Genomic DNA, 22,587 nt, shown 5'->3' with positions numbered 1-22,587 from the left:
GCCGTGTCGCCGCGGCCGGGTGCGGGAGCGGGATCGAGGGCCGGGGCCGCTTCCCCGGGCCTGCCGGCCACCAGGGGCGGGCTCCTGAGCTCGGCGGGTGGTGTGCGGGCAAGGGTGGCCTTGCCGGGGCTGAGGGGCCGTGGCGACGCAATGGTGGCTCCCAGTGGCTTCGGGCCAGCTGCTGTCGGGCAGCAGGGCCGGCCCGGGCTGCGGCCGGGCTGCGCCTAGCGCCGCGTGGGCGGGCAGGGGCGATGCCCCAGGGACCGCGGGCCCCGGGCCCCGAAGCCTCCGGGGCCACGTCCCTGTGAGCGACGTGCGGGATCTTGGGCGGGGCGCCAAGCGCCGAAGGGTTTGCTGGGTCACGCCGGCCCTCGGCTGGGAGGTGGTGGCCAAACCCTCCGCCACCGCCCGATACCCGAGACGTCCGTTCCCCCTGCCTGGGAGGGCTGACCGCCGGGCTGGCTGGCCCTAAGGCGCCAGCGCCAGCGCAACTGGGCCTCAAGAGGCAGCCCGCGGTCCCCGCCCCCGTCTACGGCCATACCACCCTGAACGCGCCCGATCTCGTCTGATCTCGGAAGCTAAGCAGGGTCGGGCCTGGTTAGTACTTGGATGGGAGACCGCCTGGGAATACCGGGTGCTGTAGGCTTTTTGCCTCCCGCTCCGCCTTCTCCTTTACTCGCCCGCGGGCGGTGGCCGCCGGCTCCGCCCCCGCCGGGCCCCGCTGCAGGCCCCACCTCCTCAGGCCCCTCCCACCACGGCGCGCGTGCGCCGGAGGGGCCGCTCCCCGCCGGCCCGGCCGGCCGGGCGGCCAGAAGGCGGCCCCGGAAGGCAGCCGCACCCCGGACGCTCCCGGGGTGGCTGGCCCGGACCCAGAATCCGCCGCGGGCCCGGTTGCCGTCCTTTCGGCCAGCGAGCCCCTCGACCTGCACCTGGCCGCCCCCACTGGCGCCCAGCCCCGCTGCCGCCACCTGTGCGCCGGTGTGTCCCGCCACAGCTCCCTCCGGCAGAAGCCCCGCCTCCGCCGTGTCGCCGCGGCCGGGTGCGGGAGCGGGATCGAGGGCCGGGGCCGCTTCCCCGGGCCTGCCGGCCACCAGGGGCGGGCTCCTGAGCTCGGCGGGTGGTGTGCGGGCAAGGGTGGCCTTGCCGGGGCTGAGGGGCCGTGGCGACGCAATGGTGGCTCCCAGTGGCTTCGGGCCAGCTGCTGTCGGGCAGCAGGGCCGGCCCGGGCTGCGGCCGGGCTGCGCCTAGCGCCGCGTGGGCGGGCAGGGGCGATGCCCCAGGGACCGCGGGCCCCGGGCCCCGAAGCCCCAGGGGCCACGTCCCTGTGAGCGACGTGCGGGATCTTGGGCGGGGCGCCAAGCGCCGAAGGGTTTGCTGGGTCACGCCGGCCCTCGGCTGGGAGGTGGTGGCCAAACCCTCCGCCACCGCCCGATACCCGAGACGTCCGTTCCCCCTGCCTGGGCGGGCTGACCGCCGGGCTGGCTGGCCCTAAGGCGCCAGCGCCAGCGCAACTGGGCCTCAAGAGGCAGCCCGCGGTCCCCGCCCCCGTCTACGGCCATACCACCCTGAACGCGCCCGATCTCGTCTGATCTCGGAAGCTAAGCAGGGTCGGGCCTGGTTAGTACTTGGATGGGAGACCGCCTGGGAATACCGGGTGCTGTAGGCTTTTTGCCTCCCGCTCCGCCTTCTCCTTTACTCGCCCGCGGGCGGTGGCCGCCGGCTCCGCCCCCGCCGGGCCCCGCTGCAGGCCCCACCTCCTCAGGCCCCTCCCACCACGGCGTGCGTGCGCCGGAGGGGCCGCTCCCCGCCGGCCCGGCCGGCCGGGCGGCCAGAAGGCGGCCCCGGAAGGCAGCCGCACCCCGGACGCTCCCGGGGTGGCTGGCCCGGACCCAGAATCCGCCGCGGGCCCGGTTGCCGTCCTTTCGGCCAGCGAGCCCCTCGACCTGCACCTGGCCGCCCCCACTGGCGCCCAGCCCCGCTGCCGCCACCTGTGCGCCGGTGTGTCCCGCCACAGCTCCCTCCAGCAGAAGCCCCGCCTCCGCCGTGTCGCCGCGGCCGGGTGCGGGAGCGGGATCGAGGGCCGGGGCCGCTTCCCCGGGCCTGCCGGCCACCAGGGGCGGGCTCCTGAGCTCGGCGGGTGGTGTGCGGGCAAGGGTGGCCTTGCCGGGGCTGAGGGGCCGTGGCGACGCAATGGTGGCTCCCAGTGGCTTCGGGCCAGCTGCTGTCGGGCAGCAGGGCCGGCCCGGGCTGCGGCCGGGCTGCGCCTAGCGCCGCGTGGGCGGGCAGGGGCGATGCCCCAGGGACCGCGGGCCCTGGGCCCCGAAGCCCCCGGGGCCACGTCCCTGTGAGCGACGTGCGGGATCTTGGGCGGGGCGCCAAGCGCCGAAGGGTTTGCTGGGTCACGCCGGCCCTCGGCTGGGAGGTGGTGGCCAAACCCTCCGCCACCGCCCGATACCCGAGACGTCCGTTCCCCCTGCCTGGGCGGGCGGCGGGGTCCCGCCGGGGCGGGCTGACCGCCGGGCTGGCTGGCCCTAAGGCGCCAGCGCCAGCGCAACTGGGCCTCAAGAGGCAGCCCGCGGTCCCCGCCCCCGTCTACGGCCATACCACCCTGAACGCGCCCGATCTCGTCTGATCTCGGAAGCTAAGCAGGGTCGGGCCTGGTTAGTACTTGGATGGGAGACCGCCTGGGAATACCGGGTGCTGTAGGCTTTTTGCCTCCCGCTCCGCCTTCTCCTTTACTCGCCCGTGGGCGGTGGCCGCCGGCTCCGCCCCCGCCGGGCCCCGCTGCAGGCCCCACCTCCTCAGGCCCCTCCCACCACGGCGCGCGTGCGCCGGAGGGGCCGCTCCCCGCCGGCCCGGCCGGCCGGGCGGCCAGAAGGCGGCCCCGGAAGGCAGCCGCACCCCGGACGCTCCCGGGGTGGCTGGCCCGGACCCAGAATCCGCCGCGGGCCCGGTTGCCGTCCTTTCGGCCAGCGAGCCCCTCGACCTGCACCTGGCCGCCCCCACTGGCGCCCAGCCCCGCTGCCGCCACCTGTGCGCCGGTGTGTCCCGCCACAGCTCCCTCCGGCAGAAGCCCCGCCTCCGCCGTGTCGCCGCGGCCGGGTGCGGGAGCGGGATCGAGGGCCGGGGCCGCTTCCCCGGGCCTGCCGGCCACCAGGGGCGGGCTCCTGAGCTCGGCGGGTGGTGTGCGGGCAAGGGTGGCCTTGCCGGGGCTGAGGGGCCGTGGCGACGCAATGGTGGCTCCCAGTGGCTTCGGGCCAGCTGCTGTCGGGCAGCAGGGCCGGCCCGGGCTGCGGCCGGGCTGCGCCTAGCGCCGCGTGGGCGGGCAGGGGCGATGCCCCAGGGACCGCGGGCCCCGGGCCCCGAAGCCTCCGGGGCCACGTCCCTGTGAGCGACGTGCGGGATCTTGGGCGGGGCGCCAAGCGCCGAAGGGTTTGCTGGGTCATGCCGGCCCTCGGCTGGGAGGTGGTGGCCAAACCCTCCGCCACCGCCCGATACCCGAGACGTCCGTTCCCCCTGCCTGGGCGGGCTGACCGCCGGGCTGGCTGGCCCTAAGGCGCCAGCGCCAGCGCAACTGGGCCTCAAGAGGCAGCCCGCGGTCCCCGTCCCCGTCTACGGCCATACCACCCTGAACGCGCCCGATCTCGTCTGATCTCGGAAGCTAAGCAGGGTCGGGCCTGGTTAGTACTTGGATGGGAGACCGCCTGGGAATACCGGGTGCTGTAGGCTTTTTGCCTCCCGCTCCGCCTTCTCCTTTACTCGCCCGCGGGCGGTGGCCGCCGGCTCCGCCCCCGCCGGGCCCCGCTGCAGGCCCCACCTCCTCAGGCCCCTCCCACCACGGCGCGCGTGCGCCGGAGGGGCCGCTCCCCGCCGGCCCGGCCGGCCGGGCGGCCAGAAGGCGGCCCCGGAAGGCAGCCGCACCCCGGACGCTCCCGGGGTGGCTGGCCCGGACCCAGAATCTGCCGCGGGCCCGGTTGCCGTCCTTTCGGCCAGCGAGCCCCTCGACCTGCACCTGGCCGCCCCCACTGGCGCCCAGCCCCGCTGCCGCCACCTGTGCGCCGGTGTGTCCCGCCACAGCTCCCTCCGGCAGAAGCCCCGCCTCCGCCGTGTCGCCGCGGCCGGGTGCGGGAGCGGGATCGAGGGCCGGGGCCGCTTCCCCGGGCCTGCCGGCCACCAGGGGCGGGCTCCTGAGCTCGGCGGGTGGTGTGCGGGCAAGGGTGGCCTTGCCGGGGCTGAGGGGCCGTGGCGACGCAATGGTGGCTCCCAGTGGCTTCGGGCCAGCTGCTGTCGGGCAGCAGGGCCGGCCCGGGCTGCGGCCGGGCTGCGCCTAGCGCCGCGTGGGCGGGCAGGGGCGATGCCCCAGGGACCGCGGGCCCCGGGCCCCGAAGCCCCCGGGGCCACGTCCCTGTGAGCGACGTGCGGGATCTTGGGCGGGGCGCCAAGCGCCGAAGGGTTTGCTGGGTCACGCCGGCCCTCGGCTGGGAGGTGGTGGCCAAACCCTCCGCCACCGCCCGATACCCGAGACGTCCGTTCCCCCTGCCTGGGCGGGCGGCGGGGTCCCGCCGGGGCGGGCTGACCGCCGGGCTGGCTGGCCCTAAGGCGCCAGCGCCAGCGCAACTGGGCCTCAAGAGGCAGCCCGCGGTCCCCGCCCCCGTCTACGGCCATACCACCCTGAACGCGCCCGATCTCGTCTGATCTCGGAAGCTAAGCAGGGTCGGGCCTGGTTAGTACTTGGATGGGAGACCGCCTGGGAATACCGGGTGCTGTAGGCTTTTTGCCTCCCGCTCCGCCTTCTCCTTTACTCGCCCGCGGGCGGTGGCCGCCGGCTCCGCCCCCGCCGGGCCCCGCTGCAGGCCCCACCTCCTCAGGCCCCTCCCACCACGGCGCGCGTGCGCCGGAGGGGCCGCTCCCCGCCGGCCCGGCCGGCCGGGCGGCCAGAAGGCGGCCCCGGAAGGCAGCCGCACCCCGGACGCTCCCGGGGTGGCTGGCCCGGACCCAGAATCCGCCGCGGGCCCGGTTGCCGTCCTTTCGGCCAGCGAGCCCCTCGACCTGCACCTGGCCGCCCCCACTGGCGCCCAGCCCCGCTGCCGCCACCTGTGCGCCGGTGTGTCCCGCCACAGCTCCCTCCGGCAGAAGCCCCGCCTCCGCCGTGTCGCCGCGGCCGGGTGCGGGAGCGGGATCGAGGGCCGGGGCCGCTTCCCCGGGCCTGCCGGCCACCAGGGGCGGGCTCCTGAGCTCGGCGGGTGGTGTGCGGGCAAGGGTGGCCTTGCCGGGGCTGAGGGGCCGTGGCGACGCAATGGTGGCTCCCAGTGGCTTCGGGCCAGCTGCTGTCGGGCAGCAGGGCCGGCCCGGGCTGCGGCCGGGCTGCGCCTAGCGCCGCGTGGGCGGGCAGCGGCGATGCCCCAGGGACCGCGGGCCCCGGGCCCCGAAGCCCCCGGGGCCACGTCCCTGTGAGCGACGTGCGGGATCTTGGGCGGGGCGCCAAGCGCCGAAGGGTTTGCTGGGTCACGCCGGCCCTCGGCTGGGAGGTGGTGGCCAAACCCTCCGCCACCGCCCGATACCCGAGACGTCCGTTCCCCCTGCCTGGGCGGGCTGACCGCCGGGCTGGCTGGCCCTAAGGCGCCAGCGCCAGCGCAACTGGGCCTCAAGAGGCAGCCCGCGGTCCCCGCCCCCGTCTACGGCCATACCACCCTGAACGCGCCCGATCTCGTCTCATCTCGGAAGCTAAGCAGGGTCGGGCCTGGTTAGTACTTGGATGGGAGACCGCCTGGGAATACCGGGTGCTGTAGGCTTTTTGCCTCCCGCTCCGCCTTCTCCTTTACTCGCCCGCGGGCGGTGGCCGCCGGCTCCGCCCCCGCCGGGCCCCGCTGCAGGCCCCACCTCCTCAGGCCCCTCCCACCACGGCGCGCGTGCGCCGGAGGGGCCGCTCCCCGCCGGCCCGGCCGGCCGGGCGGCCAGAAGGCGGCCCCGGAAGGCAGCCGCACCCCGGACGCTCCCGGGGTGGCTGGCCCGGACCCAGAATCCGCCGCGGGCCCGGTTGCCGTCCTTTCGGCCAGCGAGCCCCTCGACCTGCACCTGGCCGCCCCCACTGGCGCCCAGCCCCGCTGCCGCCACCTGTGCGCCGGTGTGTCCCGCCACAGCTCCCTCCGGCAGAAGCCCCGCCTCCGCCGTGTCGCCGCGGCCGGGTGCGGGAGCGGGATCGAGGGCCGGGGCCGCTTCCCCGGGCCTGCCGGCCACCAGGGGCGGGCTCCTGAGCTCGGCGGGTGGTGTGCGGGCAAGGGTGGCCTTGCCGGGGCTGAGGGGCCGTGGCGACGCAATGGTGGCTCCCAGTGGCTTCGGGCCAGCTGCTGTCGGGCAGCAGGGCCGGCCCGGGCTGCGGCCGGGCTGCGCCTAGCGCCGCGTGGGCGGGCAGGGGCGATGCCCCAGGGACCGCGGGCCCCGGGCCCCGAAGCCTCCGGGGCCACGTCCCTGTGAGCGACGTGCGGGATCTTGGGCGGGGCGCCAAGCGCCGAAGGGTTTGCTGGGTCACGCCGGCCCTCGGCTGGGAGGTGGTGGCCAAACCCTCCGCCACCGCCCGATACCCGAGACGTCCGTTCCCCCTGCCTGGGCGGGCTGACCGCCGGGCTGGCTGGCCCTAAGGCGCCAGCGCCAGCGCAACTGGGCCTCAAGAGGCAGCCCGCGGTCCCCGCCCCCGTCTACGGCCATACCACCCTGAACGCGCCCGATCTCGTCTGATCTCGGAAGCTAAGCAGGGTCGGGCCTGGTTAGTACTTGGATGGGAGACCGCCTGGGAATACCGGGTGCTGTAGGCTTTTTGCCTCCCGCTCCGCCTTCTCCTTTACTGGCCCGCGGGCGGTGGCCGCCGGCTCCGCCCCCGCCGGGCCCCGCTGCAGGCCCCACCTCCTCAGGCCCCTCCCACCACGGCGCGCGTGCGCCGGAGGGGCCGCTCCCCGCCGGCCCGGCCGGCCGGGCGGCCAGAAGGCGGCCCCGGAAGGCAGCCGCACCCCGGACGCTCCCGGGGTGGCTGGCCCGGACCCAGAATCCGCCGCGGGCCCGGTTGCCGTCCTTTCGGCCAGCGAGCCCCTCGACCTGCACCTGGCCGCCCCCACTGGCGCCCAGCCCCGCTGCCGCCACCTGTGCGCCGGTGTGTCCCGCCACAGCTCCCTCCGGCAGAAGCCCCGCCTCCGCCGTGTCGCCGCGGCCGGGTGCGGGAGCGGGATCGAGGGCCGGGGCCGCTTCCCCGGGCCTGCCGGCCACCAGGGGCGGGCTCCTGAGCTCGGCGGGTGGTGTGCGGGCAAGGGTGGCCTTGCCGGGGCTGAGGGGCCGTGGCGACGCAATGGTGGCTCCCAGTGGCTTCGGGCCAGCTGCTGTCGGGCAGCAGGGCCGGCCCGGGCTGCGGCCGGGCTGCGCCTAGCGCCGCGTGGGCGGGCAGGGGCGATGCCCCAGGGACCGCGGGCCCCGGGCCCCGAAGCCCCCGGGGCCACGTCCCTGTGAGCGACGTGCGGGATCTTGGGCGGGGCGCCAAGCGCCGAAGGGTTTGCTGGGTCACGCCGGCCCTCGGCTGGGAGGTGGTGGCCAAACCCTCCGCCACCGCCCGATACCCGAGACGTCCGTTCCCCCTGCCTGGGCGGGCTGACCGCCGGGCTGGCTGGCCCTAAGGCGCCAGCGCCAGCGCAACTGGGCCTCAAGAGGCAGCCCGCGGTCCCCGCCCCCGTCTACGGCCATACCACCCTGAACGCGCCCGATCTCGTCTGATCTCGGAAGCTAAGCAGGGTCGGGCCTGGTTAGTACTTGGATGGGAGACCGCCTGGGAATACCGGGTGCTGTAGGCTTTTTGCCTCCCGCTCCGCCTTCTCCTTTACTCGCCCGCGGGCGGTGGCCGCCGGCTCCGCCCCCGCCGGGCCCCGCTGCAGGCCCCACCTCCTCAGGCCCCTCCCACCACGGCGCGCGTGCGCCGGAGGGGCCGCTCCCCGCCGGCCCGGCCGGCCGGGCGGCCAGAAGGCGGCCCCGGAAGGCAGCCGCACCCCGGACGCTCCCGGGGTGGCTGGCCCGGACCCAGAATCCGCCGCGGGCCCGGTTGCCGTCCTTTCGGCCAGCGAGCCCCTCGACCTGCACCTGGCCGCCCCCACTGGCGCCCAGCCCCGCTGCCGCCACCTGTGCGCCGGTGTGTCCCGCCACAGCTCCCTCCGGCAGAAGCCCCGCCTCCGCCGTGTCGCCGCGGCCGGGTGCGGGAGCGGGATCGAGGGCCGGGGCCGCTTCCCCGGGCCTGCCGGCCACCAGGGGCGGGCTCCTGAGCTCGGCGGGTGGTGTGCGGGCAAGGGTGGCCTTGCCGGGGCTGAGGGGCCGTGGCGACGTAATGGTGGCTCCCAGTGGCTTCGGGCCAGCTGCTGTCGGGCAGCAGGGCCGGCCCGGGCTGCGGCCGGGCTGCGCCTAGCGCCGCGTGGGCGGGCAGGGGCGATGCCCCAGGGACCGCGGGCCCCGGGCCCCGAAGCCCCCGGGGCCACGTCCCTGTGAGCGACGTGCGGGATCTTGGGCGGGGCGCCAAGCGCCGAAGGGTTTGCTGGGTCACGCCGGCCCTCGGCTGGGAGGTGGTGGCCAAACCCTCCGCCACCGCCCGATACCCGAGACGTCCGTTCCCCCTGCCTGGGCGGGCTGACCGCCGGGCTGGCTGGCCCTAAGGCGCCAGCGCCAGCGCAACTGGGCCTCAAGAGGCAGCCCGCGGTCCCCGCCCCCGTCTACGGCCATACCACCCTGAACGCGCCCGATCTCGTCTGATCTCGGAAGCTAAGCAGGGTCGGGCCTGGTTAGTACTTGGATGGGAGACCGCCTGGGAATACCGGGTGCTGTAGGCTTTTTGCCTCCCGCTCCGCCTTCTCCTTTACTCGCCCGCGGGCGGTGGCCGCCGGCTCCGCCCCCGCCGGGCCCCGCTGCAGGCCCCACCTCCTCAGGCCCCTCCCACCACGGCGCGCGTGCGCCGGAGGGGCCGCTCCCCGCCGGCCCGGCCGGCCGGGCGGCCAGAAGGCGGCCCCGGAAGGCAGCCGCACCCCGGACGCTCCCGGGGTGGCTGGCCCGGACCCAGAATCCGCCGCGGGCCCGGTTGCCGTCCTTTCGGCCAGCGAGCCCCTCGACCTGCACCTGGCCGCCCCCACTGGCGCCCAGCCCCGCTGCCGCCACCTGTGCGCCGGTGTGTCCCGCCACAGCTCCCTCCGGCAGAAGCCCCGCCTCCGCCGTGTCGCCGCGGCCGGGTGCGGGAGCGGGATCGAGGGCCGGGGCCGCTTCCCCGGGCCTGCCGGCCACCAGGGGCGGGCTCCTGAGCTCGGCGGGTGGTGTGCGGGCAAGGGTGGCCTTGCCGGGGCTGAGGGGCCGTGGCGACGCAATGGTGGCTCCCAGTGGCTTCGGGCCAGCTGCAGTCGGGCAGCAGGGCCGGCCCGGGCTGCGGCCGGGCTGCGCCTAGCGCCGCGTGGGCGGGCAGGGGCGATGCCCCAGGGACCGCGGGCCCCGGGCCCCGAAGCCTCCGGGGCCACGTCCCTGTGAGCGACGTGCGGGATCTTGGGCGGGGCGCCAAGCGCCGAAGGGTTTGCTGGGTCACGCCGGCCCTCGGCTGGGAGGTGGTGGCCAAACCCTCCGCCACCGCCCGATACCCGAGACGTCCGTTCCCCCTGCCTGGGCGGGCTGACCGCCGGGCTGGCTGGCCCTAAGGCGCCAGCGCCAGCGCAACTGGGCCTCAAGAGGCAGCCCGCGGTCCCCGCCCCCGTCTACGGCCATACCACCCTGAACGCGCCCGATCTCGTCTGATCTCGGAAGCTAAGCAGGGTCGGGCCTGGTTAGTACTTGAATGGGAGACCGCCTGGGAATACCGGGTGCTGTAGGCTTTTTGCCTCCCGCTCCGCCTTCTCCTTTACTCGCCCGCGGGCGGTGGCCGCCGGCTCCGCCCCCGCCGGGCCCCGCTGCAGGCCCCACCTCCTCAGGCCCCTCCCACCACGGCGCGCGTGCGCCGGAGGGGCCGCTCCCCGCCGGCCCGGCCGGCCGGGCGGCCAGAAGGCGGCCCCGGAAGGCAGCCGCACCCCGGACGCTCCCGGGGTGGCTGGCCCGGACCCAGAATCCGCCGCGGGCCCGGTTGCCGTCCTTTCGGCCAGCGAGCCCCTCGACCTGCACCTGGCCGCCCCCACTGGCGCCCAGCCCCGCTGCCGCCACCTGTGCGCCGGTGTGTCCCGCCACAGCTCCCTCCGGCAGAAGCCCCGCCTCCGCCGTGTCGCCGCGGCCGGGTGCGGGAGCGGGATCGAGGGCCGGGGCCGCTTCCCCGGGCCTGCCGGCCACCAGGGGCGGGCTCCTGAGCTCGGCGGGTGGTGTGCGGGCAAGGGTGGCCTTGCCGGGGCTGAGGGGCCGTGGCGACGCAATGGTGGCTCCCAGTGGCTTCGGGCCAGCTGCTGTCGGGCAGCAGGGCCGGCCCGGGCTGCGGCCGGGCTGCGCCTAGCGCCGCGTGGGCGGGCAGGGGCGATGCCCCAGGGACCGCGGGCCCCGGGCCCCGAAGCCTCCGGGGCCACGTCCCTGTGAGGGACGTGCGGGATCTTGGGCGGGGCGCCAAGCGCCGAAGGGTTTGCTGGGTCACGCCGGCCCTCGGCTGGGAGGTGGTGGCCAAACCCTCCGCCACCGCCCGATACCCGAGACGTCCGTTCCCCCTGCCTGGGCGGGCTGACCGCCGGGCTGGCTGGCCCTAAGGCGCCAGCGCCAGCGCAACTGGGCCTCAAGAGGCAGCCCGCGGTCCCCGTCCCCGTCTACGGCCATACCACCCTGAACGCGCCCGATCTCGTCTGATCTCGGAAGCTAAGCAGGGTCGGGCCTGGTTAGTACTTGGATGGGAGACCGCCTGGGAATACCGGGTGCTGTAGGCTTTTTGCCTCCCGCTCCGCCTTCTCCTTTACTCGCCCGCGGGCGGTGGCCGCCGGCTCCGCCCCCGCCGGGCCCCGCTGCAGGCCCCACCTCCTCAGGCCCCTCCCACCACGGCGCGCGTGCGCCGGAGGGGCCGCTCCCCGCCGGCCCGGCCGGCCGGGCGGCCAGAATGCGGCCCCGGAAGGCAGCCGCACCCCGGACGCTCCCGGGGTGGCTGGCCCGGACCCAGAATCCGCCGCGGGCCCGGTTGCCGTCCTTTCGGCCAGCGAGCCCCTCGACCTGCACCTGGCCGCCCCCACTGGCGCCCAGCCCCGCTGCCGCCACCTGTGCGCTGGTGTGTCCCGCCACAGCTCCCTCCGGCAGAAGCCCCGCCTCCGCCGTGTCGCCGCGGCCGGGTGCGGGAGCGGGATCGAGGGCCGGGGCCGCTTCCCCGGGCCTGCCGGCCACCAGGGGCGGGCTCCTGAGCTCGGCGGGTGGTGTGCGGGCAAGGGTGGCCTTGCCGGGGCTGAGGGGCCGTGGCGACGCAATGGTGGCTCCCAGTGGCTTCGGGCCAGCTGCTGTCGGGCAGCAGGGCCGGCCCGGGCTGCGGCCGGGCTGCGCCTAGCGCCGCGTGGGCGGGCAGGGGCGATGCCCCAGGGACCGCGGGCCCCGGGCCCCGAAGCCCCCGGGGCCACGTCCCTGTGAGCGACATGCGGGATCTTGGGCGGGGCGCCAAGCGCCGAAGGGTTTGCTGGGTCACGCCGGCCCTCGGCTGGGAGGTGGTGGCCAAACCCTCCGCCACCGCCCGATACCCGAAACGTCCGTTCCCCCTGCCTGGGCGGGCGGCGGGGTCCCGCCGGGGCGGGCTGACCGCCGGGCTGGCTGGCCCTAAGGCGCCAGCGCCAGCGCAACTGGGCCTCAAGAGGCAGCCCGCGGTCCCCGCCCCCGTCTACGGCCATACCACCCTGAACGCGCCCGATCTCGTCTGATCTCGGAAGCTAAGCAGGGTCGGGCCTGGTTAGTACTTGGATGGGAGACCGCCTGGGAATACCGGGTGCTGTAGGCTTTTTGCCTCCCGCTCCGCCTTCTCCTTTACTCGCCCGCGGGCGGTGGCCGCCGGCTCCGCCCCCGCCGGGCCCCGCTGCAGGCCCCACCTCCTCAGGCCCCTCCCACCACGGCGCGCGTGCGCCGGAGGGGCCGCTCCCCGCCGGCCCGGCCGGCCGGGCGGCCAGAAGGCGGCCCCGGAAGGCAGCCGCACCCCGGACGCTCCCGGGGTGGCTGGCCCGGACCCAGAATCCGCCGCGGGCCCGGTTGCCGTCCTTTCGGCCAGCGAGCCCCTCGACCTGCACCTGGCCGCCCCCACTGGCGCCCAGCCCCGCTGCCGCCACCTGTGCGCCGGTGTGTCCCGCCACAGCTCCCTCCGGCAGAAGCCCCGCCTCCGCCGTGTCGCCGCGGCCGGGTGCGGGAGCGGGATCGAGGGCCGGGGCCGCTTCCCCGGGCCTGCCGGCCACCAGGGGCGGGCTCCTGAGCTCGGCGGGTGGTGTGCGGGCAAGGGTGGCCTTGCCGGGGCTGAGGGGCCGTGGCGACGCAATGGTGGCTCCCAGTGGCTTCGGGCCAGCTGCTGTCGGGCAGCAGGGCCGGCCCGGGCTGCGGCCGGGCTGCGCCTAGCGCCGCGTGGGCGGGCAGGGGCGATGCCCCAGGGACCGCGGGCCCCGGGCCCCGAAGCCTCCGGGGCCACGTCCCTGTGAGCGACGTGCGGGATCTTGGGCGGGGCGCCAAGCGCCGAAGGGTTTGCTGGGTCACGCCGGCCCTCGGCTGGGAGGTGGTGGCCAAACCCTCCGCCACCGCCCGATACCCGAGACGTCCGTTCCCCCTGCCTGGGCGGGCTGACCGCCGGGCTGGCTGGCCCTAAGGCGCCAGCGCCAGCGCAACTGGGCCTCAAGAGGCAGCCCGCGGTCCCCGCCCCCGTCTACGGCCATACCACCCTGAACGCGCCCGATCTCGTCTGATCTCGGAAGCTAAGCAGGGTCGGGCCTGGTTAGTACTTGGATGGGAGACCGCCTGGGAATACCGGGTGCTGTAGGCTTTTTGCCTCCCGCTCCGCCTTCTCCTTTACTCGCCCGCGGGCGGTGGCCGCCGGCTCCGCCCCCGCCGGGCCCCGCTGCAGGCCCCACCTCCTCAGGCCCCTCCCACCACGGCGCGCGTGCGCCGGAGGGGCCGCTCCCCGCCGGCCCGGCCGGCCGGGCGGCCAGAAGGCGGCCCCGGAAGGCAGCCGCACCCCGGACGCTCCCGGGGTGGCTGGCCCGGACCCAGAATCCGCCGCGGGCCCGGTTGCCGTCCTTTCGGCCAGCGAGCCCCTCGACCTGCACCTGGCCGCCCCCACTGGCGCCCAGCCCCGCTGCCGCCACCTGTGCGCCGGTGTGTCCCGCCACAGCTCCCTCCGGCAGAAGCCCCGCCTCCGCCGTGTCGCCGCGGCCGGGTGCGGGAGCGGGATCGAGGGCCGGGGCCGCTTCCCCGGGCCTGCCGGCCACCAGGGGCGGGCTCCTGAGCTCGGCGGGTGGTGTGCGGGCAAGGGTGGCCTTGCCGGGGCTGAGGGGCCGTGGCGAACCAATGGTGGCTCCCAGTGGCTTCGGGCCAGCTGCTGTCGGGCAGCAGGGCCGGCCCGGGCTGCGGCCGGGCTGCGCCTAGCGCCGCGTGGGCGGGCAGGGGCGATGCCCCAGGGACCGCGGGCCCCGGGCCCCGAAGCCCCCGGGGCCACGTCCCTGTGAGCGACGTGCGGGATCTTGGGCGGGGCGCCAAGCGCCGAAGGGTTTGCTGGGTCACGCCGGCCCTCGGCTGGGAGGTGGTGGCCAAACCCTCCGCCACCGCCCGATACCCGAGACGTCCGTTCCCCCTGCCTGGGCGGGCGGCGGGGTCCCGCCGGGGCGGGCTGACCGCCGGGCTGGCTGGCCCTAAGGCGCCAGTGCCAGCGCAACTGGGCCTCAAGAGGCAGCCCGCGGTCCCCGCCCCCGTCTACGGCCATACCACCCTGAACGCGCCCGATCTCGTCTGATCTCGGAAGCTAAGCAGGGTCGGGCCTGGTTAGTACTTGGATGGGAGACCGCCTGGGAATACCGGGTGCTGTAGGCTTTTTGCCTCCCGCTCCGCCTTCTCCTTTACTCGCCCGCGGGCGGTGGCCGCCGGCTCCGCCCCCGCCGGGCCCTGCTGCAGGCCCCACCTCCTCAGGCCCCTCCCACCACGGCGCGCGTGCGCCGGAGGGTCCGCTCCCCGCCGGCCCGGCCGGCCGGGCGGCCAGAAGGTGGCCCCGGAAGGCAGCCGCACCCCGGACGCTCCCGGGGTGGCTGGCCCGGACCCAGAATCCGCCGCGGGCCCGGTTGCCGTCCTTTCGGCCAGCGAGCCCCTCGACCTGCACCTGGCCGCCCCCACTGGCGCCCAGCCCCTCTGCCGCCACCTGTGCGCCGGTGTGTCCCGCCACAGCTCCCTCCGGCAGAAGCCCCGCCTCCACCGTGTCGCCGCGGCCGGGTGCGGGAGCGGGATCGAGGGCCGGGGCCGCTTCCCCGGGCCTGCCGGCCACCAGGGGCGGGCTCCTGAGCTCGGCGGGTGGTGTGCGGGCAAGGGTGGCCTTGCCGGGGCTGAGGGGCCGTGGCGACGCAATGGTGGCTCCCAGTGGCTTCGGGCCAGCTGCTGTCGGGCAGCAGGGCCGGCCCGGGCTGCGGCCGGGCTGCGCCTAGCGCCGCGTGGGCGGGCAGGGGCGATGCCCCAGGGACCGCGGGCCCCGGGCCCCGAAGCCCCCGGGGCCACGTCCCTGTGAGCGACGTGCGGGATCTTGGGCGGGGCGCCAAGCGCCGAAGGGTTTGCTGGGTCACGCCGGCCCTCGGCTGGGAGGTGGTGGCCAAACCCTCCGCCACCGCCCGATACCCGAGACGTCCGTTCCCCCTGCCTGGGCGGGCGGCGGGGTCCCGCCGGGGCGGGCTGACCGCCGGGCTGGCTGGCCCTAAGGCGCCAGCGCCAGCGCAACTGGGCCTCAAGAGGCAGCCCGCGGTCCCCGCCCCCGTCTACGGCCATACCACCCTGAACGCGCCCGATCTCGTCTGATCTCGGAAGCTAAGCAGGGTCGGGCCTGGTTAGTACTTGGATGGGAGACCGCCTGGGAATACCGGGTGCTGTAGGCTTTTTGCCTCCCGCTCCGCCTTCTCCTTTACTCGCCCGCGGGCGGTGGCCGCCGGCTCCGCCCCCGCCGGGCCCCGCTGCAGGCCCCACCTCCTCAGGCCCCTCCCACCACGGCGCGCGTGCGCCGGAGGGGCCGCTCCCCGCCGGCCCGGCCGGCCGGGCGGCCAGAAGGCGGCCCCGGAAGGCAGCCGCACCCCGGACGCTCCCGGGGTGGCTGGCCCGGACCCAGAATCCGCCGCGGGCCCGGTTGCCGTCCTTTCGGCCAGCGAGCCCCTCGACCTGCACCTGGCCGCCCCCACTGGCGCCCAGCCCCGCTGCCGCCACCTGTGCGCCGGTGTGTCCCGCCACAGCTCCCTCCGGCAGAAGCCCCGCCTCCGCCGTGTCGCCGCGGCCGGGTGCGGGAGCGGGATCGAGGGCCGGGGCCGCTTCCCCGGGCCTGCCGGCCACCAGGGGCGGGCTCCTGAGCTCGGCGGGTGGTGTGCGGGCAAGGGTGGCCTTGCCGGGGCTGAGGGGCCGTGGCGACGCAATGGTGGCTCCCAGTGGCTTCGGGCCAGCTGCTGTCGGGCAGCAGGGCCGGCCCGGGCTGCGGCCGGGCTGCGCCTAGCGCCGCGTGGGCGGGCAGGGGCGATGCCCCAGGGACCGCGGGCCCCGGGCCCCGAAGCCCCCGGGGCCACGTCCCTGTGAGCGACGTGCGGGATCTTGGGCGGGGCGCCAAGCGCCGAAGGGTTTGCTGGGTCACGCCGGCCCTCGGCTGGGAGGTGGTGGCCAAACCCTCCGCCACCGCCCGATACCCGAGACGTCCGTTCCCCCTGCCTGGGCGGGCGGCGGGGTCCCGCCGGGGCGGGCTGACCGCCGGGCTGGCTGGCCCTAAGGCGCCAGCGCCAGCGCAACTGGGCCTCAAGAGGCAGCCCGCGGTCCCCGCCCCCGTCTACGGCCATACCACCCTGAACGCGCCCGATCTCGTCTGATCTCGGAAGCTAAGCAGGGTCGGGCCTGGTTAGTACTTGGATGGGAGACCGCCTGGGAATACCGGGTGCTGTAGGCTTTTTGCCTCCCGCTCCGCCTTCTCCTTTACTCGCCCGCGGGCGGTGGCCGCCGGCTCCGCCCCCGCCGGGCCCCGCTGCAGGCCCCACCTCCTCAGGCCCCTCCCACCACGGCGCGCGTGCGCCGGAGGGGCCGCTCCCCGCCGGCCCGGCCGGCCGGGCGGCCAGAAGGCGGCCCCGGAAGGCAGCCGCACCCCGGACGCTCCCGGGGTGGCTGGCCCGGACCCAGAATCCGCCGCGGGCCCGGTTGCCGTCCTTTCGGCCAGCGAGCCCCTCGACCTGCACCTGGCCGCCCCCACTGGCGCCCAGCCCCGCTGCCGCCACCTGTGCGCCGGTGTGTCCCGCCACAGCTCCCTCCGGCAGAAGCCCCGCCTCCGCCGTGTCGCCGCGGCCGGGTGCGGGAGCGGGATCGAGGGCCGGGGCCGCTTCCCCGGGCCTGCCGGCCACCAGGGGCGGGCTCCTGAGCTCGGCGGGTGGTGTGCGGGCAAGGGTGGCCTTGCCGGGGCTGAGGGGCCGTGGCGACGCAATGGTGGCTCCCAGTGGCTTCGGGCCAGCTGCTGTCGGGCAGCAGGGCCGGCCCGGGCTGCGGCCGGGCTGCGCCTAGCGCCGCGTGGGCGGGCAGGGGCGATGCCCCAGGGACCGCGGGCCCCGGGCCCCGAAGCCCCCGGGGCCACGTCCCTGTGAGCGACGTGCGGGATCTTGGGCGGGGCGCCAAGCGCCGAAGGGTTTGCTGGGTCACGCCGGCCCTCGGCTGGGAGGTGGTGGCCAAACCCTCCGCCACCGCCCGATACCCGAGACGTCCGTTCCCCCTGCCTGGGCGGGCGGCGGGGTCCCGCCGGGGCGGGCTGACCGCCGGGCTGGCTGGCCCTAAGGCGCCAGCGCCAGCGCAACTGGGCCTCAAGAGGCAGCCCGCGGTCCCCGCCCCCGTCTACGGCCATACCACCCTGAACGCGCCCGATCTCGTCTGATCTCGGAAGCTAAGCAGGGTCGGGCCTGGTTAGTACTTGGATGGGAGACCGCCTGGGAATACCGGGTGCTGTAGGCTTTTTGCCTCCCGCTCCGCCTTCTCCTTTACTCGCCCGCGGGCGGTGGCCGCCGGCTCCGCCCCCGCCGGGCCCCGCTGCAGGCCCCACCTCCTCAGGCCCCTCCCACCACGGCGCGCGTGCGCCGGAGGGGCCGCTCCCCGCCGGCCCGGCCGGCCGGGCGGCCAGAATGCGGCCCCGGAAGGCAGCCGCACCCCGGACGCTCCCGGGGTGGCTGGCCCGGACCCAGAATCCGCCGCGGGCCCGGTTGCCGTCCTTTCGGCCAGCGAGCCCCTCGACCTGCACCTGGCCGCCCCCACTGGCGCCCAGCCCCGCTGCCGCCACCTGTGCGCCGGTGTGTCCCGCCACAGCTCCCTCCGGCAGAAGCCCCGCCTCCGCCGTGTCGCCGCGGCCGGGTGCGGGAGCGGGATCGAGGGCCGGGGCCGCTTCCCCGGGCCTGCCGGCCACCAGGGGCGGGCTCCTGAGCTCGGCGGGTGGTGTGCGGGCAAGGGTGGCCTTGCCGGGGCTGAGGGGCCGTGGCGACGCAATGGTGGCTCCCAGTGGCTTCGGGCCAGCTGCTGTCGGGCAGCAGGGCCGGCCCGGGCTGCGGCCGGGCTGCGCCTAGCGCCGCGTGGGCGGGCAGGGGCGATGCCCCAGGGACCGCGGGCCCCGGGCCCCGAAGCCCCCGGGGCCACGTCCCTGTGAGCGACGTGCGGGATCTTGGGCGGGGCGCCAAGCGCCGAAGGGTTTGCTGGGTCACGCCGGCCCTCGGCTGGGAGGTGGTGGCCAAACCCTCCGCCACCGCCCGATACCCGAGACGTCCGTTCCCCCTGCCTGGGCGGGCGGCGGGGTCCCGCCGGGGCGGGCTGACCGCCGGGCTGGCTGGCCCTAAGGCGCCAGCGCCAGCGCAACTGGGCCTCAAGAGGCAGCCCGCGGTCCCCGCCCCCGTCTACGGCCATACCACCCTGAACGCGCCCGATCTCGTCTGATCTCGGAAGCTAAGCAGGGTCGGGCCTGGTTAGTACTTGGATGGGAGACCGCCTGGGAATACCGGGTGCTGTAGGCTTTTTGCCTCCCGCTCCGCCTTCTCCTTTACTCGCCCGCGGGCGGTGGCCGCCGGCTCCGCCCCCGCCGGGCCCCGCTGCAGGCCCCACCTCCTCAGGCCCCTCCCACCACGGCGCGCGTGCGCCGGAGGGGCCGCTCCCCGCCGGCCCGGCCGGCCGGGCGGCCAGAAGGCGGCCCCGGAAGGCAGCCGCACCCCGGACGCTCCCGGGGTGGCTGGCCCGGACCCAGAATCCGCCGCGGGCCCGGTTGCCGTCCTTTCGGCCAGCGAGCCCCTCGACCTGCACCTGGCCGCCCCCACTGGCGCCCAGCCCCGCTGCCGCCACCTGTGCGCCGGTGTGTCCCGCCACAGCTCCCTCCGGCAGAAGCCCCGCCTCCGCCGTGTCGCCGCGGCCGGGTGCGGGAGCGGGATCGAGGGCCGGGGCCGCTTCCCCGGGCCTGCCGGCCACCAGGGGCGGGCTCCTGAGCTCGGCGGGTGGTGTGCGGGCAAGGGTGGCCTTGCCGGGGCTGAGGGGCCGTGGCGACGCAATGGTGGCTCCCAGTGGCTTCGGGCCAGCTGCTGTCGGGCAGCAGGGCCGGCCCGGGCTGCGGCCGGGCTGCGCCTAGCGCCGCGTGGGCGGGCAGGGGCGATGCCCCAGGGACCGCGGGCCCCGGGCCCCGAAGCCCCCGGGGCCACGTCCCTGTGAGCAACGTGCGGGATCTTGGGCGGGGCGCCAAGCGCCGAAGGGTTTGCTGGGTCACGCCGGCCCTCGGCTGGGAGGTGGTGGCCAAACCCTCCGCCACCGCCCGATACCCGAGACGTCCGTTCCCCCTGCCTGGGCGGGCGGCGGGGTCCCGCCGGGGCGGGCTGACCGCCGGGCTGGCTGGCCCTAAGGCGCCAGCGCCAGCGCAACTGGGCCTCAAGAGGCAGCCCGCGGTCCCCGCCCCCGTCTACGGCCATACCACCCTGAACGCGCCCGATCTCGTCTGATCTCGGAAGCTAAGCAGGGTCGGGCCTGGTTAGTACTTGGATGGGAGACCGCCTGGGAATACCGGGTGCTGTAGGCTTTTTGCCTCCCGCTCCGCCTTCTCCTTTACTCGCCCGCGGGCGGTGGCCGCCGGCTCCGCCCCCGCCGGGCCCCGCTGCAGGCCCCACCTCCTCAGGCCCCTCCCACCACGGCGCGCGTGCGCCGGAGGGGCCGCTCCCCGCCGGCCCGGCCGGCCGGGCGGCCAGAAGGCGGCCCCGGAAGGCAGCCGCACCCCGGACGCTCCCGGGGTGGCTGGCCCGGACCCAGAATCCGCCGCGGGCCCGGTTGCCGTCCTTTCGGCCAGCGAGCCCCTCGACCTGCACCTGGCCGCCCCCACTGGCGCCCAGCCCCGCTGCCGCCACCTGTGCGCCGGTGTGTCCCGCCACAGCTCCCTCCGGCAGAAGCCCCGCCTCCGCCGTGTCGCCGCGGCCGGGTGCGGGAGCGGGATCGAGGGCCGGGGCCGCTTCCCCGGGCCTGCCGGCCACCAGGGGCGGGCTCCTGAGCTCGGCGGGTGGTGTGCGGGCAAGGGTGGCCTTGCCGGGGCTGAGGGGCCGTGGCGACGCAATGGTGGCTCCCAGTGGCTTCGGGCCAGCTGCTGTCGGGCAGCAGGGCCGGCCCGGGCTGCGGCCGGGCTGCGCCTAGCGCCGCGTGGGCGGGCAGGGGCGATGCCCCAGGGACCGCGGGCCCCGGGCCCCGAAGCCTCCGGGGCCACGTCCCTGTGAGCGACGTGCGGGATCTTGGGCGGGGCGCCAAGCGCCGAAGGGTTTGCTGGGTCACGCCGGCCCTCGGCTGGGAGGTGGTGGCCAAACCCTCCGCCACCGCCCGATACCCGAGACGTCCGTTCCCCCTGCCTGGGCGGGCTGACCGCCGGGCTGGCTGGCCCTAAGGCGCCAGCGCCAGCGCAACTGGGCCTCAAGAGGCAGCCCGCGGTCCCCGCCCCCGTCTACGGCCATACCACCCTGAACGCGCCCGATCTCGTCTGATCTCGGAAGCTAAGCAGGGTCGGGCCTGGTTAGTACTTGGATGGGAGACCGCCTGGGAATACCGGGTGCTGTAGGCTTTTTGCCTCCCGCTCCGCCTTCTCCTTTACTCGCCCGCGGGCGGTGGCCGCCGGCTCCGCCCCCGCCGGGCCCCGCTGCAGGCCCCACCTCCTCAGGCCCCTCCCACCACGGCGCGCGTGCGCCGGAGGGGCCGCTCCCCGCCGGCCCGGCCGGCCGGGCGGCCAGAAGGCGGCCCCGGAAGGCAGCCGCACCCCGGACGCTCCCGGGGTGGCTGGCCCGGACCCAGAATCCGCCGCGGGCCCGGTTGCCGTCCTTTCGGCCAGCGAGCCCCTCGACCTGCACCTGGCCGCCCCCACTGGCGCCCAGCCCCGCTGCCGCCACCTGTGCGCCGGTGTGTCCCGCCACAGCTCCCTCCGGCAGAAGCCCCGCCTCCGCCGTGTCGCCGCGGCCGGGTGCGGGAGCGGGATCGAGGGCCGGGGCCGCTTCCCCGGGCCTGCCGGCCACCAGGGGCGGGCTCCTGAGCTCGGCGGGTGGTGTGCGGGCAAGGGTGGCCTTGCCGGGGCTGAGGGGCCGTGGCGAACCAATGGTGGCTCCCAGTGGCTTCGGGCCAGCTGCTGTCGGGCAGCAGGGCCGGCCCGGGCTGCGGCCGGGCTGCGCCTAGCGCCGCGTGGGCGGGCAGGGGCGATGCCCCAGGGACCGCGGGCCCCGGGCCCCGAAGCCCCCGGGGCCACGTCCCTGTGAGCGACGTGCGGGATCTTGGGCGGGGCGCCAAGCGCCGAAGGGTTTGCTGGGTCACGCCGGCCCTCGGCTGGGAGGTGGTGGCCAAACCCTCCGCCACCGCCCGATACCCGAGACGTCCGTTCCCCCTGCCTGGGCGGGCGGCGGGGTCCCGCCGGGGCGGGCTGACCGCCGGGCTGGCTGGCCCTAAGGCGCCAGTGCCAGCGCAACTGGGCCTCAAGAGGCAGCCCGCGGTCCCCGCCCCCGTCTACGGCCATACCACCCTGAACGCGCCCGATCTCGTCTGATCTCGGAAGCTAAGCAGGGTCGGGCCTGGTTAGTACTTGGATGGGAGACCGCCTGGGAATACCGGGTGCTGTAGGCTTTTTGCCTCCCGCTCCGCCTTCTCCTTTACTCGCCCGCGGGCGGTGGCCGCCGGCTCCGCCCCCGCCGGGCCCTGCTGCAGGCCCCACCTCCTCAGGCCCCTCCCACCACGGCGCGCGTGCGCCGGAGGGTCCGCTCCCCGCCGGCCCGGCCGGCCGGGCGGCCAGAAGGTGGCCCCGGAAGGCAGCCGCACCCCGGACGCTCCCGGGGTGGCTGGCCCGGACCCAGAATCCGCCGCGGGCCCGGTTGCCGTCCTTTCGGCCAGCGAGCCCCTCGACCTGCACCTGGCCGCCCCCACTGGCGCCCAGCCCCGCTGCCGCCACCTGTGCGCCGGTGTGTCCCGCCACAGCTCCCTCCGGCAGAAACCCCGCCTCCACCGTGTCGCCGCGGCCGGGTGCGGGAGCGGGATCGAGGGCCGGGGCCGCTTCCCCGGGCCTGCCGGCCACCAGGGGCGGGCTCCTGAGCTCGGCGGGTGGTGTGCGGGCAAGGGTGGCCTTGCCGGGGCTGAGGGGCCGTGGCGACGCAATGGTGGCTCCCAGTGGCTTCGGGCCAGCTGCTGTCGGGCAGCAGGGCCGGCCCGGGCTGCGGCCGGGCTGCGCCTAGCGCCGCGTGGGCGGGCAGGGGCGATGCCCCAGGGACCGCGGGCCCCGGGCCCCGAAGCCCCCGGGGCCACGTCCCTGTGAGCGACGTGCGGGATCTTGGGCGGGGCGCCAAGCGCCGAAGGGTTTGCTGGGTCACGCCGGCCCTCGGCTGGGAGGTGGTGGCCAAACCCTCCGCCACCGCCCGATACCCGAGACGTCCGTTCCCCCTGCCTGGGCGGGCGGCGGGGTCCCGCCGGGGCGGGCTGACCGCCGGGCTGGCTGGCCCTAAGGCGCCAGCGCCAGCGCAACTGGGCCTCAAGAGGCAGCCCGCGGTCCCCGCCCCCGTCTACGGCCATACCACCCTGAACGCGCCCGATCTCGTCTGATCTCGGAAGCTAAGCAGGGTCGGGCCTGGTTAGTACTTGGATGGGAGACCGCCTGGGAATACCGGGTGCTGTAGGCTTTTTGCCTCCCGCTCCGCCTTCTCCTTTACTCGCCCGCGGGCGGTGGCCGCCGGCTCCGCCCCCGCCGGGCCCCGCTGCAGGCCCCACCTCCTCAGGCCCCTCCCACCACGGCGCGCGTGCGCCGGAGGGGCCGCTCCCCGCCGGCCCGGCCGGCCGGGCGGCCAGAAGGCGGCCCCGGAAGGCAGCCGCACCCCGGACGCTCCCGGGGTGGCTGGCCCGGACCCAGAATCCGCCGCGGGCCCGGTTGCCGTCCTTTCGGCCAGCGAG

At 76.9% G+C, this 22,587-nt stretch overlaps 22 non-coding genes across 22 annotated transcripts; all 22 read left to right on the top strand.

The window, feature by feature from the left end:
- The first annotated feature begins 527 nt into the window (after positions 1 to 527).
- Positions 528 to 646, top strand: LOC136139284 (5S ribosomal RNA). Its single transcript, XR_010656825.1, has one exon. It is a non-coding gene; the product is annotated as a 5S ribosomal RNA (ribosomal RNA).
- Positions 647 to 1,547: 901 nt separating this feature from the next.
- Positions 1,548 to 1,666, top strand: LOC136139283 (5S ribosomal RNA). Its single transcript, XR_010656824.1, has one exon. It is a non-coding gene; the product is annotated as a 5S ribosomal RNA (ribosomal RNA).
- Positions 1,667 to 2,590: 924 nt separating this feature from the next.
- Positions 2,591 to 2,709, top strand: LOC136139281 (5S ribosomal RNA). Its single transcript, XR_010656822.1, has one exon. It is a non-coding gene; the product is annotated as a 5S ribosomal RNA (ribosomal RNA).
- A 901-nt stretch (positions 2,710 to 3,610) lies between these two features.
- On the top strand, positions 3,611 to 3,729 carry LOC136139279 (5S ribosomal RNA). The gene has a single exon (XR_010656821.1). It is a non-coding gene; the product is annotated as a 5S ribosomal RNA (ribosomal RNA).
- Positions 3,730 to 4,653: 924 nt separating this feature from the next.
- LOC136139278 (5S ribosomal RNA) lies at positions 4,654 to 4,772 on the top strand. Its single transcript, XR_010656820.1, has one exon. It is a non-coding gene; the product is annotated as a 5S ribosomal RNA (ribosomal RNA).
- Positions 4,773 to 5,673: 901 nt separating this feature from the next.
- LOC136139512 (5S ribosomal RNA) lies at positions 5,674 to 5,792 on the top strand. Its single transcript, XR_010657044.1, has one exon. It is a non-coding gene; the product is annotated as a 5S ribosomal RNA (ribosomal RNA).
- A 901-nt stretch (positions 5,793 to 6,693) lies between these two features.
- Positions 6,694 to 6,812, top strand: LOC136139277 (5S ribosomal RNA). The gene has a single exon (XR_010656819.1). It is a non-coding gene; the product is annotated as a 5S ribosomal RNA (ribosomal RNA).
- A 901-nt stretch (positions 6,813 to 7,713) lies between these two features.
- Positions 7,714 to 7,832, top strand: LOC136139276 (5S ribosomal RNA). Its single transcript, XR_010656818.1, has one exon. It is a non-coding gene; the product is annotated as a 5S ribosomal RNA (ribosomal RNA).
- A 901-nt stretch (positions 7,833 to 8,733) lies between these two features.
- On the top strand, positions 8,734 to 8,852 carry LOC136139275 (5S ribosomal RNA). The gene has a single exon (XR_010656817.1). It is a non-coding gene; the product is annotated as a 5S ribosomal RNA (ribosomal RNA).
- A 901-nt stretch (positions 8,853 to 9,753) lies between these two features.
- Positions 9,754 to 9,872, top strand: LOC136139437 (5S ribosomal RNA). The gene has a single exon (XR_010656974.1). It is a non-coding gene; the product is annotated as a 5S ribosomal RNA (ribosomal RNA).
- Positions 9,873 to 10,773: 901 nt separating this feature from the next.
- Positions 10,774 to 10,892, top strand: LOC136139274 (5S ribosomal RNA). Its single transcript, XR_010656816.1, has one exon. It is a non-coding gene; the product is annotated as a 5S ribosomal RNA (ribosomal RNA).
- A 924-nt stretch (positions 10,893 to 11,816) lies between these two features.
- Positions 11,817 to 11,935, top strand: LOC136139273 (5S ribosomal RNA). The gene has a single exon (XR_010656815.1). It is a non-coding gene; the product is annotated as a 5S ribosomal RNA (ribosomal RNA).
- A 901-nt stretch (positions 11,936 to 12,836) lies between these two features.
- On the top strand, positions 12,837 to 12,955 carry LOC136139272 (5S ribosomal RNA). Its single transcript, XR_010656814.1, has one exon. It is a non-coding gene; the product is annotated as a 5S ribosomal RNA (ribosomal RNA).
- A 924-nt stretch (positions 12,956 to 13,879) lies between these two features.
- On the top strand, positions 13,880 to 13,998 carry LOC136139271 (5S ribosomal RNA). Its single transcript, XR_010656813.1, has one exon. It is a non-coding gene; the product is annotated as a 5S ribosomal RNA (ribosomal RNA).
- A 924-nt stretch (positions 13,999 to 14,922) lies between these two features.
- On the top strand, positions 14,923 to 15,041 carry LOC136139269 (5S ribosomal RNA). The gene has a single exon (XR_010656811.1). It is a non-coding gene; the product is annotated as a 5S ribosomal RNA (ribosomal RNA).
- A 924-nt stretch (positions 15,042 to 15,965) lies between these two features.
- Positions 15,966 to 16,084, top strand: LOC136139268 (5S ribosomal RNA). Its single transcript, XR_010656810.1, has one exon. It is a non-coding gene; the product is annotated as a 5S ribosomal RNA (ribosomal RNA).
- Positions 16,085 to 17,008: 924 nt separating this feature from the next.
- Positions 17,009 to 17,127, top strand: LOC136139267 (5S ribosomal RNA). Its single transcript, XR_010656809.1, has one exon. It is a non-coding gene; the product is annotated as a 5S ribosomal RNA (ribosomal RNA).
- A 924-nt stretch (positions 17,128 to 18,051) lies between these two features.
- On the top strand, positions 18,052 to 18,170 carry LOC136139266 (5S ribosomal RNA). Its single transcript, XR_010656808.1, has one exon. It is a non-coding gene; the product is annotated as a 5S ribosomal RNA (ribosomal RNA).
- A 924-nt stretch (positions 18,171 to 19,094) lies between these two features.
- LOC136139265 (5S ribosomal RNA) lies at positions 19,095 to 19,213 on the top strand. The gene has a single exon (XR_010656807.1). It is a non-coding gene; the product is annotated as a 5S ribosomal RNA (ribosomal RNA).
- A 901-nt stretch (positions 19,214 to 20,114) lies between these two features.
- Positions 20,115 to 20,233, top strand: LOC136139263 (5S ribosomal RNA). Its single transcript, XR_010656806.1, has one exon. It is a non-coding gene; the product is annotated as a 5S ribosomal RNA (ribosomal RNA).
- Positions 20,234 to 21,157: 924 nt separating this feature from the next.
- Positions 21,158 to 21,276, top strand: LOC136139262 (5S ribosomal RNA). Its single transcript, XR_010656805.1, has one exon. It is a non-coding gene; the product is annotated as a 5S ribosomal RNA (ribosomal RNA).
- A 924-nt stretch (positions 21,277 to 22,200) lies between these two features.
- Positions 22,201 to 22,319, top strand: LOC136139261 (5S ribosomal RNA). The gene has a single exon (XR_010656804.1). It is a non-coding gene; the product is annotated as a 5S ribosomal RNA (ribosomal RNA).
- The last annotated feature ends 268 nt before the right edge of the window (positions 22,320 to 22,587 follow it).

The sequence above is a fragment of the Phocoena phocoena genome, chromosome 19 (assembly GCF_963924675.1).
Source record: "Phocoena phocoena chromosome 19, mPhoPho1.1, whole genome shotgun sequence".
Classification (NCBI taxonomy): Eukaryota; Metazoa; Chordata; class Mammalia; order Artiodactyla; family Phocoenidae; genus Phocoena; species Phocoena phocoena.
Note: the sequence above shows the minus strand (reverse complement) of the source record. Positions and strands in the feature narration are given on the sequence as shown.